Raw genomic sequence first — 14,152 nt, 5'->3', positions numbered from 1 at the left:
AGAACTGACTCATTGGAAAAGACCCTGATGCTAGGCAAGATTGAGGGCAGGAGGAGAAGGGGACGACAGAGGATGAGATGGCTGGATGGTGTCACCGATGCGATGGACGTGAGTCTGAGTGAACTCTGGGAGATAGTGTGGGCAAGGAAGCCTGGTGTGCTGCAGACCGTGGCGTCACAAAGAGTCGGACACGACTGAGCAACTGAACAACACCAGCAGCTGTGCTCCAGCTCCTGCCCCCCCAGCCGGCTTCCCTGGGGTGCTGATCACCCCAGTGATGGCCTGAGTGCCACACAAGTGTCCACTCCAAGCCGCGACTCCAGGCCCAGGGCCCGGCACCCTGAGAAGACCCCGCATGGTGAGAAAACGAGGGGCCTGGAGCCGGGGCCGGTGTCACCACGTGGCAGAAGTGGGGTGGAAGGAAGGCTGCCGGTCTGGGGCGGGGAGACCGTCCTGCGCCGCCAGGTGGGCCCAGCACAGCCTCAAGGGGCCTCACGGCGGGGACGCAGGGGGGTCAGAGAGGCGGCTGTCGGCCCTGCCGCCTGAAGGAGAAAGGGCCGCGGGCCGGGGTGCGGGCACCTCTAGAAGCTGGAAGAGGGGGAAACGATTCTCCCCGGAGCCTCTGCATGGAGCTCAGGGAGCCTCACTTCAGGCTCTGCCTCCAAGACCCTCGGACAGTGAGTCTGCAATTTGTAAGCCACTCAGCTGTGGTCATTTGTTACAGCGGCCACCGAAAGTCACACACCCTCCTGGAGCTGAGAGACCTGACCAAGAACAGAGTGCGGCTTGTGCGCGCGCACACACACACGGAGACACAGACAGACAGACGCAGACAGACGGACAGACAGACGCACACGTACACACCAGTCCCAACACTGCCCACGGTCACCACAGGCCTCTGGTCAGCCTCCGGTTGTGGTTCCAGCTCCACCGAGCGAGGACCAAGGTCTGGGATGTCCAGCCCACAGATGCAGCTAACCGCCCTCGCTGCCCCTGGGGTTCTGGCCCCTGCTCCCTGCTTCCCTGGCCTTCATGCTGGTCATGAACAGCAGATGGTCAGCCTGGGAGACCCTCAGAGACCATGTGGCCTCACAGGAGGGGCCCATCTGGGGTCACAGAGGCATGGGGACCCTGCTGGGGACAGAGAAGCCGAGTGACCATCTCCACAGCCCCTCTTGTGCCACCCGCCCTGATGTCGAACCCCTGGGGGTCAGAGCTGGGAATCCAGTCACCTGAAGTCAGAGAGAACCGGTCCTTGCACTGACTCCAACTGCAGCTCTCAGACCACAGCCGAGGGCGCAGCCTCCACGTGGGGGATGGCGCTGGGGGGAGCGCTGGGGGCATGGCGATGGCGGAGGGGACAGCTTGCAGAGGTGGAGATGTGGTTGCAGGAGCATCCTTGTCGTGATGGAGAGGGCTGGCGGGGCGAGTGAAACAGGAAGGAGAACGGCCTCCGAGGAGTGCACCCTGAGGGCAGCAGACCCCCTTTCTGCTCCAAGCTTCCGGGTCCCCCACAGCAGCCCGCATGGAACTGTAGCCGGAGGGTCTTTGGAGAGAGCTGTGAGCATCACCTCGAGAGGACGGCGGGATCACAAAAGGGTCAGTGGGGCTTAGGGGTCATGATGGGGTGTGGGGGTCATGATGGGGTTCAGGGGTTCATGATGGGGTTTGGGGGTCATGATGGGGCTCGGGGGTCATGATGGAGTTCAGGGTCATGATGGGGTCCAGGGGTCATGATGGGTTCTGGGGTCATGATGGGGTTTGAGGTCATGATGGTGTTCAGGGGTCATGATGGGGTTTGGTGTCAAGATGTGGTTCAGGGTCATGATGGGGTTGGGGGGTCTTGATGGGGTTCAAGAGTCATGATGTGGCTCGGGGTTATGATGGGGTTCGGGGGTCATGATGGAGTTCGGGTTCAGGGTCATGATGGGGTTTAGGGTCATGATGGGGTTGGGGGGGTCATGATGGGGTTCGGGGGTCATGATGGGGTTTGGGGGTCATGATGGGGTTTGTGGTTCATGATGAAATTCAGGGGTCATGATGGGGTCTGGGAGTCATGATGGGGTTGGGGGGTCATGACGGAGCTCGGAGGTCATGATGGGGTTGGAGGGTCATGATGGAGCTCGGAGGTCATGATGGGGTTGGGGGTCATGATGGGGTTTGGGGGTTCATGATGGGGTTTGCAGAGAAGACAATGGCAAGCCACTCCCGTACTCTTGCCTAGAAAATCCCATGGATGGAGGAGCCTGGTAGGCTGCAGTCCATGGGGTCGCTACAAGTCGGTCGCGACTGAGCGACTTCACTTTCACTTTTCACTTTCATACAATGGAGAAGGCAATGGCAACCCACTCAGTGTTCTTGCCTGGAGAATCCCAGGGATGGCAGAGCCTGGTGGGCTGCCGTCTATGGGGTCGCACAGAGTCGGACACGACTGAAGTGACTTAGCAGCAGCACCAGCAGCAGATGGGGTTTGGGGGTCATGATGGAGTTCAGGGTCATGATGGAGTTTAGGGTCATGATGGCGTCCAGGGGTCATGATGGGTTCTGGGGTCATGATGGGGTTCAGGGGTCATGATGGGGTTTGGTGTCAAGATGTGGTTCAGGGTCATGATGGGGTTAGGGGGTCATGATGGAGTTTGGGTTCAGGGTCATGATAGGGTTGGGGTGTCATGATGGAGCTTGGGGGTCATGATGGGGTCTGGGAGTCATGATGGGGTTCGGGGGTCATGATGGAGCTCAGGGGTGATGATGGGGTTTGGAGATCATGATGGGGTTGGGGATCATGATGTGGTTGGGGGGTCATGATGGAGCTCAGAGGTCATGATGGGGTTGGAGGGTCATGACGGGGTTCCAGGGTCCTAATGGGCTTCGGGGGTCATGATGGGGTTTCAGGGGTCATGATGGGGTTCGGGGGTCATGATGGGGTTTGGGGGTCATGATAGGGTTCCAGGGTCATGGTGGGGTTCGGGGCGGGGCACAGCAGGGCTCCGGGCGCAGTGTTTGGCGCCCTCTGCTGGTGGTGATGGGTTTCCAGCCCGATCCCGCTCCTGGTGGGCCGACCCTCTGACCCACCGCAGAAGTCTGTGGGCAGGATCTCGCTGCCCCTCCTTGGCTCCTTCTCCCAGAGTGCTCCCAGCCCCGGGGGAACTTGCTCTCGAGTCACGGGAGGGTGGGGCCACCTGGGCCTTCCCCTCCAGGGCGTCTCTGACAGGGTCACCTGCATCCGTTCTCCTGGGAACACGCTTGGGCGGCTCCTTCTTCCCCAGCCGCACCCCAGCCCACATCGGCCGTTCCCAGGAAACGGGCAGGATTGGACCTGCCATGCCAGCTCTGTGCAGTGGGCAGTGGGCGGCCCGGGCTGAGGTCAAGGCGGCCAGAGCCAGTCTCTGTGCTGTGTGGGAGGAGGAGGTTTTAGCTTTACTAATAACAGACAGGGCACCGGGGGGCCCGCCTGGGGCTGGAGGGCCTCTCTCCCCGAGCTGGGAGCCCTAATTGCAGGCCGAGTATTTTTGGTTCACGCTTGACGTCTGAGTATGACTCACTCCGAGGACCCTGTCATCAGCGGCTCACCGGGCTCCAGGCCAGGGTTGAAAATGACCACCGTCAGCCTGTTGGCCATTTGTGTCCACATCTAGGCCTCCGGCTGGACCCCGTGGAGGAGGAGGGAGGCAGGGATTGGAGCTCTGCTCCTCCTAAGCTAGTCCTCGGGGGCGGGGCTCATCCAGTACCAGGGTCTCCTTGTCCACACCCGGGGGGCCTGGACACCCTTCCCCGGGGAGGAAGCTCTCCAAGGGGAAGGAGGATTAGGGCACGGGTAGGGACCTGCAGGGTGTGCCCCAGACTCCGGGAGGTGCAGCTGGAGCCCAGGGCACCTGGAGCCCTCCCCACTCCAGATACTCCTGGGGGGGCCACTGTCTTCATTAGCAGGACTCCGTTGCATGGGGCCTCTGCCCAGCCAGGGGCTCCCAGAACCTGGGCACCGCTGCGGGAAGCATCGACGTGGCGCCTCAGTCTCTCTGTCTCCCAGTGCAAGTCTCCTTGTCCCACTGGCGGCAGATCCTCCCCAGTCCCATTCATGCACCGCCCCCTGCACGAAGACCCCCTTCCCCAGGCTTCCAGACCTACGTCAGGTCTGCCTTGCGCCCCTCTGCCCCGAGGGCCCCGCTGCTCCCTGTCAGGCCCTCGACATCCCCCCCCGACATGTGGTCAGGGTGTCCGGGAAGCAAGCACTTGGCCCTGGGGGCTCCCTAGGTCAGGCTCCCTCCCTGGCTCTGGAGGCCAGCCGTGGACGCCCAGTGAGTCAGAGGCGTGGGCCTGTAGGGCAAGGAACACCCCGAGCCCACCCTCCTCAATGGAGGCTCCTCGATGGCGCAGCCGCCTGGGAGGCTGAGTGCTGGCTGCCTGCTCCCTGGTGGCCTCTGCGTGGCAGCCAAGACCCTGTCCTCGAACACGCTCCTGCTGGCACAGGGTCGCCTGCCGCTCCTCTGCTGGGTTTCAGCATTAAGGTGCTTCTGCGGTGGCCGCTGTGGCCAGCCAGCTCGGGTCATTGCGGAGCCCGCTCTGGTCCCCCATGGGAGCAGCATCGTCCCAGGAGAGGAGGCCTCCCCTCCGACCTTCGCAGCCGTAGGACTCGTGTCACGCGTGAAGACCTGGAGCTTCGAGGAAACCCAGGACCCTGGGAGCCTAGGGCCCAGGGCATCCGGCTTTGCCATCCCTCTTGCAATTCTTGGTTATAGAAACGCGGCCCTCAGGTTTCAAAGACAGCTGTGTGGAACTTCTTGGCAGTGGAAACTCTTGAGCAGAACCTTGGAGGTCCCGAGGCATAAGGCCGCAGAGCAGGGCTGCTCTGGGTAAGGGGTGTAGGGCTGGGAAGGGGGCTCTGGCCCTCCCTGTCTGCGCGTTCCTGCCCTGCATCGCTGGGTCCCCTGAGCTGAGCCCTGTGTCCTGGAGAACCTCAGACACGCCCGGGGACGTGTCCTGGGTGCCCGCCCTTGCCTCTCTCGCCCACTCGAGGCCGTCTGTGCGGAAGGCAGGGCTGGGCCTTGGTCAGGGGAGGCAGGTGAGGGGCCTGGGTCAGCCCGGCTGCATGGGGCTGGGCGCCTCCAAGATGACCTTCTAAGTCTTCTAACAGAGGCTGTACTCACTGGCCAGGGCATGTGTGTGTGGCTGGGCGGCGTGCGTGCAGGGCTTCAGGGCACCCCTGAGAGCCCCATCGGTCACGTCTGGGCTGCGGGTCCCTGGGTAAATCCTGAACTCCCGCCCTCCGTTAAAGCCACACCGCCCACGACCCACAGCCAGACGCGGCCGGGGTGTCCCCTGCGCTGCGGCCCAGAGTCCAGCGGCCGGGAGGTGCGTCCGGCCCGTGGAGCAGCCAGGGCGGGTGCAGGGCTCCCCACCGCTGCCTGAGGGGAGAGGCAGGTTTGTGCAGCCAAGGTCGTGGCCACCGTGTCCCAAGGACGCCCCAGCCGGAGGCGCCCGTCCTGCCCAGGTTCCCTGGAGTTAGTGGGGAGACAGGCAGGAAGCCAGGCCGTCCCGGGCGCCGGCGGCCACTGCGATGCTTCTGTGCACAAGCGGTCCTTTCTGTGACGCGTCGGAGGATGTGACCGGAGCACCAGCTTCCTCATGTCTGAAACTGTGTGACAGTCTCACCCTTCCAGGAAGACACTGACCAGGCCGCGAGAATGCTAAGTGAGTTTCAAGGTCAGGGTTCGAGCTTGTGATTTAGACTAGAAACATGTTTCAGTGGAAAACTGTGTTGTGTAGAAGGCACCCGATCTGACTGTCACCGTCAGCTGGGCTCCACCAAGCAGGTAGACGGGGAAAACCTGTCTCCCCTCCCCTACCCCCGGGGAAACCAGGCTTTCCTGCTTTGGTCTCAGTGTCAGTGACCTTTCCATGTGTCTGTCCAGAGTTTCTTAGACCATCGGCTGGGTTCCCCTTTTATTAATGAGTAAATAGCACCTTTAACATGAACTAATTTTTATATCTGTGAGTCAGGATTTTATCTTTCACTGAAAATTATCTTTCAACAAACGTATTAGATTACTGGACTTCTCAGGTGGCTCAGCAGCAGAGAATCCACCTGCCAGTGCACGAGACGTGAGTTCGATCCCTGGGTGGGGAAGATTCCCTGGAGGAGGGCGTGGCAACCCACTCCAGTATTCTTGCCTGGGAAATCCCACGACAGAGGAGCCTGGCAGTTACAGTTCTTCGGGTCACAAAGAGTTGGACACGACTTAGCAACTGAACAAGTGTTAGGTTTCTAGACGTTGTATATCACTTTCCAAAGGTGTGTCTGTTGATTCACACACAGACTAGTTAAGGAACCAGGGAAGGCTGAGCGCCGAAGAACTGGTGCTTTCAAGCTGTGGGGCTGGAGAAGACCCTTGAGAGTCCCTTGGACTACAACGAGATCAACCAGTCTATCCTAACGGAAATCAACCCTAAGTATTCATTGGAAGGACTGAAACTGAAGCTCCAACACTTTCACCACCTGATAGAAACAGCCGACTCATTAGAAAAGACCTTGAAGCTGGGAAAGACTGAGGACAGGAGGAAACGGGACGACAGAAGATGAGACGGTTGGATGGCATCACCGACTCAATGGACGGCATCACCGACTCAATGGACATGCTGCTGCTGCTGCTGCTAAGTCACTCCAGTCGTGTCTGACTCTGTGTGACCCCATAGACGGCAGCCCACCAGGCTTCCCCGTCCGTGGGATTCTCCAGACAAAAACAATGGAGTGGGTTGCCATTTCCTTCTCCAATGCGTGAAAGTGAAACGTGAAAGTGAAATTGCTTAGTCATGTCCGACTCTTCGCGACCCCACGGACTACAGCCTACCAGGCTCCTCCGTCCATGGGATTTTCCAGGCAAGAGTACTGGAGTGGGGTGCCATTGCCTTCTCCCAATGAACGTGAGTTTGAGTAAACTCCAGGAGTTGGTGATGGACAGTGAGGCCTGGCATGCTGTGTGTTCATGGGGTCGCAAAGAGTCAGACATGACTGAGCGCCTGAACAACAACAAATGCAGTAAAAACGCTGGAAGTTTGTAAGTAAGGACGTTTGGAATAATTGTGAGTTTTTAGAAACTCAGAAATAGATATAGAGTATGGACGTCACAAGAGTGGCGAGTCTCGGTGTGAAGAGCAGTAGAGCTCAGCCCAGCCCTGCTGTCCTGGACCCCAAGCCGGTGGTCCCCCCAGCCCATCGTCCCCCCCAGCCCGTGGTACCTCCAACTCGTGGTTCCCCCAGCCCGTGGTCCCCCCAGCCCATCGTCCCTCCATCCCGTCGTCCCCCCAGCCCGTGGTCCCCCAGCCCATGGTTCCCCCAGCCCATCGTCCCCCCAGCCCATGGTCCCCCAGCCCATCGTCCCTCCATCCCATCGTCCCTCCAGCCCATGGTCCCCCCAGCCCGTGGTCCCCCCAGCCCATCGTCCCCCTAGCACGTGGTTTCCCCCAGCCCATCGTCCCCCCAGCGCGTGGTTTCCCCAGCTCGTGGTCCTTGCCTGGGCCTCCTCCCTGCTGGGCCTCCAAGGCAGCTCTGGACTCTCAGAACCCCTTTCCCTTGCAGTCAGCCCAGGGTGCCTCCTCCCTGATCTGGGTTCAGCAAATGTGTGCTGGTAAGTGAAGGCTACTCAGTTTGTAAGCCCTTCCGGGCCCAGCCCCTCCCGCCCCCATGCTGGGGAGCCTCAGTGGTGGGGCCCCGCCCCTGGCGACGCCTGAGGGTGCCGGTCCCCTGTGCCCAGCCTGAGGCTCCTCCCTGGAGCCCCCTGCGGGCTGGAGGCTCTGTCCGGCTTGACCTGCCCCCCAAGGGGCCCCGGGAAGGAGCAGGGCTCACAGGCTCTAGGGCTCGGTCAGGGCCCTGCTGCCCGTGGGCACTGCCTGCTTCCAGAGTCTTCTGCGCACCGGGGGCTCCGAAGGGGAAACCGAGGCAGGAGGCTGTTGGTCCTCTCAGGCCAAGCAGAGCCCCCCTTCCTTCTCCTCCTTCCCCTGGGCCCCTCTGGCTCCTGAGCCCCACATGGACTGAACTCTGGGCTGCTGTGCCTTGGGGGGCCGTTCCAGGGGTTCTGGAAACGCTGGGCCCCACGAGGAGGGGGTGGGAGATCCGGCCCCTCACCCCAGTGGCCAGGCTTGAGGGGCGGGAGCTGGGTCCGCATCCGCAGGGGAGGCGAGGGAGCTGGGCTGGACGGGAGCGGTGAGGGTGCTGGCAGGGCCGCGCCTTCTGCAGCTTGGCCAGCAGAGGGCGCCCGCGCGCCGCCGCGGGTGCAGGACCGGGTGCTGGGTGCCCAGCGGGCAGCAGGGGGCCGCGGGCCCACCCTGGCTACCTCCTCCGGACGGGAGCCAGCTGGCACTTGACTGGGCTCTGATGACTGCTTCCTCCCACGTTCGGGGACCGGGCGGCCGCTTGCCGGCAGAGCCAGGAGGGTCCGGGGTCCCTCAGGCCTCCTCCCGGCGGCCCCCACGGGGGCTCATGGTTTCCTGGCAGTGGCTGCAGGTCCCAGGACTGGGCCTCTCAGCAGCTGCCCCTGCCCGCGTGGAGACAGGGCTTCCCAGCCACGCAGTGGCACCCAGCTCAGAGCCAGGAGGGTCCCTCCCGGAAGGCGGGGCTCCTGTAGGACAAACAGCCGCCCAGCGCCTTCTGCCCTCCCTGCGTCCCCGGGCTCCTCTTTCCGTCTCACCCCAGATACAGACATTTTCTTGTGTTCTCACTCTTTCTGTAACAAGCAACTTTTACAATACTTCACATCATTAAACGTTATAATTTATTTGAATAACAGACCGCCTAGGACAAAGCCCTAAGTTCCCGGGAGCTTTGAGCTCCTGTGGCTTAGGGGCCCTCCCAGCTGGGGTAGGGCCTGGGAGGCCTTGGAAGGGAGGAACACCCCAGAGCAGCGCGGTGGGGGAGCCAGAGCCTCCTTCTGCTTCCCATGGGGGAAGCAGGTCCTTCCCAGGACCCCGGACTCGATACTGGGTGCTCTGTGTTGGGGCTCCCGGCTCCTGGCATGGACCCGTTGCTTGTGCTGAAATCAGGAAGTTAACAGGCCATTTGTCTCCTGCCTCTGCTGGAGCGGCTGCTTGCCTTCTCCTGAGATCGGGGGCGGGGGCGGCTCCTGGGGTCCCGGGCTCCCCCACACCTGCACCCGCTCCCTCCAGGGCCCAGGACCTCTCAGAGCCCATCCTGTGAGGGGCTTGTGGCCCCAGAGACATCATCACCCTTGGTGAGGAGCAGGGTCCCAGGGCGGGGAGGCCGCCTCTGCCTGGGGGCCCCGCCCAGCCCAGCCTCCTAGCTCCAGCCTGGCACATTCCTGGCCCCCCATCCACCTGTCTGCACAGGCCTCTAGGGTCAGGCGGCCCCACAGAACCGGCTCTTCTAGCCGCCCCGCTTGGCTGGCCTCGCCCAGGCCCTGGGGCGCTGGAGCTGTAAGCTGCAGGGAGGAGGAGGCGGTTCTCCGGTCAGGATGGTGTCTGAGGCCTGTGTGAGGTCACAGGCCGCTGGGACTGAGGTGCGGGCTGAGCCCTGGGCTATGGCTCACATGCGGCTCCCATCCGGAGCTGCCTCCCTGACTCAAGCCTTCGCCCGGGGTTGAGGGGCCCCCGCCCCACACGCGGCCCCTCCGGCCCCCCGGGCCTGCAGACGGAGCGCCTGCCTCGGGTCCTCAGGCCCAGGCCGAGCTGCAGACCCTGGGGACGCTGCCCCCTGCCCCCTAGTGTGACCTTCAGCACCCAGGTCCCCCCACCACGGAGGGCCTGCTCACGAGGCCCTGGGCTGGAGCTTTGCCCACCCCACTTCCGGCCTCCGTTTCCCGCTTCCGCTTCCTCTCCTCCTCTTCCTCCCCCTGCTTCCTCCTCTCCCCCTTCCCCAACTCTCCCCTCCTCCCCCTCCTCCCTCTCTTACCTCCCTCCTCCTGCTCCCTGTCCACCCCTCCCCCTCCTCCCATCCCCTATCATTCTCCCCTCCACTCCTCCCCCTCCTTCCCCTCCTTCTTCACCCCTCCCTCTCCTCCCCCTCCCTCTCCTCCCCCTCCCTCTCCCCAATCCCCTCCCCCCTCATTTTCCCTCCCCCTCCTCCCCCTCCCCCTCCTCCCCCTCCCTCTCCTCCCCCTCCCTCTCCCCAATCCCCTCCCCCCCTCATTTTCCCTCCCCCTCCTCCCCCTCCCTCACCCCTCCTTCTCCCCTCTCCAGCCCCTCCCTCTCCCCCTCCTCCCCCCTCTCCCTTTGCCCCTCATTTTCTCTCCTCCCCCTCACTCCCTCTCCCCTCCCTGCCTCCCCCTCTCCCCTCCCTCCCCCTCCTCCCTCTCCCCTCTCCAGCTCCTCCCGCTGCACTTCCTCTGCTGCTCTCTCCCTGTGAGTCAGCAGGGAGCTGAGAGTTTCTCTGTGGTCAGTCTAGCAGCACCCCCTCTCAAGGCCTCTTTGCTTCCAGAACGCTCTGCACCTGAGGCTTCCTTAGCAGCTGACTGAGGGGGGCCACTGGCCCCACCCCATCCGACTCAGCCCGGCTTCTCCCTGGTGTGTGGATGGGCAGGCTGGAGTAGCAGAGAGCTGACCTCGGGGCCAGCCCCCCACCCACCCGCACTCTGCTCCAGACTCCAGCTGACCAGGGCCCCGGCCTGCGCCCACCCCCACCCCCTGGGAAAGGCCTTCCTGGGCTCCCCTCCCCTTGAGCCCCTCAGCTGGGGGCGGAGGGGGGAGGAGGGAAGGGAACAGAGGTAGAAGGGGCCCGAGTCCCTGTCTGTTTGGGGGCCTTGGCTGTTTGTCCCCTTGAGGACCACCCATCACAACAGCTCACAGCTCGCACTCTCCCTTGGGCCTCCCCAGGGCAGCTTCTGGGGCCTCTCCCCAGGGGCCCTCACGGCTGACACATCCCTGCCTGCAGACTGAAGCCCCAATCGCAGACATGAAGACACGGCCAGCCTCTCAGCAGGGGGTGCGCAGTGGGGAAACCCTGACACAGAGGGTAACATGACACCCCCACTGCTGGGCACCTGGCCACCCCCTTAGACACCCACCCCTACCCCCTAGCCCACCCCCCTGTTTCCGAGGACTCTGGGGGCCTTGGGCACAACGCTGTGGGAACAGACCTCAAGTCTCACCTTCTCGGTCACTCAGAGAGCTCTCCCTACGACAGGTCACAAGGCTTCCTTTTCAAGCCAAAGCTTCCTTCCCGCCGGCCAGGCCTCCTGCAACTCTAGGCAGAGGCTGTGACGTCATAGGCGCCCCTAGAAGGGGGCCTGGCATCCTGCGAGCGGACCCCTGGGCCCCAGCCTTGCTTCTGTTGATGGGTGAGGCAGGGTGAGCGCTCAGACGGGCCCCGGGGGTAGGGGGTGACTGCGGGCTGAGACGAGGAGCAGAGGGTCAGGTCGGGGGCGGGGGCGCCAGGAACGAGGCACCTCGGACAGCCTTCCGGAGGCGCCAGCCCCGCCTGGAGGCCCGGGGGGCATAGCCAGGCCCCTACCCCGCAGCTCTGCCTCGGGAACTCCCTGACCAAGCTCTGGCAGCAGCTCATAAATATTCATTTGAAAATTAAAGTCGATTAAAGAACTAACTCACTGCTGATATTTGCAAATCATTTTTGTATTCACGCAAAACTACAGTGCCATCCCTGCTCCTGGTCTGAAGACTGGGGTCCCCTCTCCTGCCTGTCCCTGTGGACCCAGGTCAGCAAGTGGACCTCAGGGAGGAGCAGGGTCAGAACAATCGGCCTGGGTGAATGAGGTGGAAAAGAGCTAAAGGGATCTTCTAGAGCAACCCTGTAAGAACCACAGGCATTTTATCCCATTTTTTCAGATTTTTCAGGTCCCCTTCTGTACTTTTAAAATGTTTTATTGTGGATGTGTCCAACCACACACAAACTCTAGAGGGAGGCCTTTAGGTCCAAGCCCCACTGCCATGTTCTTGGCATCAGGTCGCACCCTCCAGTCGCTTGAAAGGGTCCTGAGTTCTTTCTTCTCACTCTCCTTCCCTCTCCTTTTCCACGAGCTCCTCCTGCTCGACGTTGTTGGGAAGGGGAACATTTCTACAGAACCTAAATGTTCAACCTTTGGGGGCTGGTTAAACATCTGGCTATAATCCAGCGGTGGCCCATGAACTCACTTAGGATAGAAACGCACACGTGCCTACACGCATGGGCCGTGCCTGCACTTCCAACATCCCCAGAAGACAAGACCAGGGTTAACAGGGACTGTCTCGAGGTGTGTGAGCAACTGTTGTTCAGTCACTCATTCCTGTCTGACTCTTTGCGACCCCAAGTACTGCAGCACACCAGGCCTCCCTGTCCATCACCAACTCCCGAAGCTTGCTCAAACTCTTTTCCACTGAGTCGGTGATGCCATCCAACCATCTCACCCTCTGTCATCCCCTTCTCCTCCTGCCTTCAATCTTTCCAGCATCAGGGTCTTTTCCAGTGAGTCAGTTCTTCACATCAAGTGGCCAAAGTATTGGAGCTTCAGCTACAGCATCAGTCCTTCCAGTGAATATTCAGGGTTGATCTCCTTTAGAATGGACTGGTTGGATGTCCTTGCAGTCCAAGGGACACTCAAGAGTCTTCTCCAACACCACAGCCCAAAAGCATCAATTCTTCAGTGCTCAGCCTTCTTTATGGTCCAACTCTCACATCCATACATGACTAATAGAAAAATCAAAGCTTTGATTATACGAAAATTTGTCGGTAAATTAATGTCTCTGCTTTTTGATAAACTGTCTACGTTTGTCATAGCTTTTCATCCAAGGAGCGAGTATCTTTTAATTTCATGGCTGCAGTCAACATTTGCAGTGATTTCGGAGCCCAAGAAATAAAGTCTTTCACTGTTTCCATTGTTTCCCCATGAAATTGCTGTGAAGTGATGGGATCAGATGCCATGATCTTAGTTTTTTGAATGTTGAGTTTTAAGCCAGCTTTTTCACTCTCTTCTTTCACCTTCATCAAGAGGCTCTTTAGTTCCTCTTCGCTTTCTGCCATAAAGGTGGTGTCATCTGCATATCTGAAGTTATTGATATTTCTCCTGGAAATCTTGGTTTAGAACATAATTTTTGATGGTCAATATTTTGTGAGTGATCTTTGAGAAGTATGGATTGTTTTTGCAATAAGAAAATAAGTTTAAAAAATGTGGAACAAGACAAGGATGCCCACACACACCACTTTTATTTAATATAGTATGGGAAGACCTAGCTAGAGAAAAAGAAAAAGAAATGAACTAGAAAGGAGGAAGTAGAACTGTCACTGTTTGCGGATGACATTATATGATGTATCAGAAACCCAAAAGCTCCATCACATAACTCTTTGAACTAATGAATGGATTCAGAAAAGTTACAGGATACAAAGTCAATACAAAAAAATCTGCTGCATTTCTATAACTAATAAATATCAGAAAGAGAAATGAAGAAAGCAATCTTGTTTACAGTTGCATCAGAAAGAGTAAATGTAGCCAGAGGTGAGAGACATTTATATAGAAAGCTACAAGACATTAAATAAGTGAAAAGATATTCTATGCTCATGGATTAGAATAATTAATATTGTTAAAGTGTCCATACTACCCAAATCAAGGTACAGATTCGATGTCATTCCCTATCAAAATCCTAAAGGCATTTTTCAAAGAAATAGGACAATAGTCCTAAAATGTATATGGAGCCCCTCAAAATACCCCGAATAGCTGAGGTGATCCTAAGGGGAAAAAAAGTTGGAAGTGAAATAAGTTAGAAAAAGACAAATACTATATGATTTCGCTTCTATGTGGAATTAAAAAACAAAAGCAAGGAAGAAGCTCGTAGATACAGAAAAGAGACTGAAGGCGGCCAGAGACAGGCTGGGATGAGGCCTGGGAGAGACGAGCGAGGGGGCACGGGCAAAAGAAAGGGAAAGTATTTCAATTAAAAAATAAAAGACAGGTTGAAGGCCACTGGCAAAAAGAAGCTTTCTGTTTGATGAAGTCGCTCAGCCTCTCCACAGAGGCTTCCAGATCCTTTCACAGGAGCAACTGTTGCTAAAGACAGTACTTATAGGTCTGTGGCACCCGAGTGTATAGATTTGCAGTGTACAGAACAGAAATGGCAGTTTCTACCAGAATTAAAAATACTACACAAGGCTTGAGAAAGCTAGCCAGTGACCTAAAGTCAAGTTATGTATTCATGTACTCACATGTATCTTCAGTGTAAA

Source organism: Bos grunniens, chromosome 26 (assembly GCF_055505025.1).
Source record: "Bos grunniens cultivar Pamir isolate PY7600 chromosome 26, Bosgru_T2T1.0, whole genome shotgun sequence".
Lineage (NCBI taxonomy): Eukaryota > Metazoa > Chordata > Mammalia > Artiodactyla > Bovidae > Bos > Bos grunniens.
Note: the sequence above shows the minus strand (reverse complement) of the source record.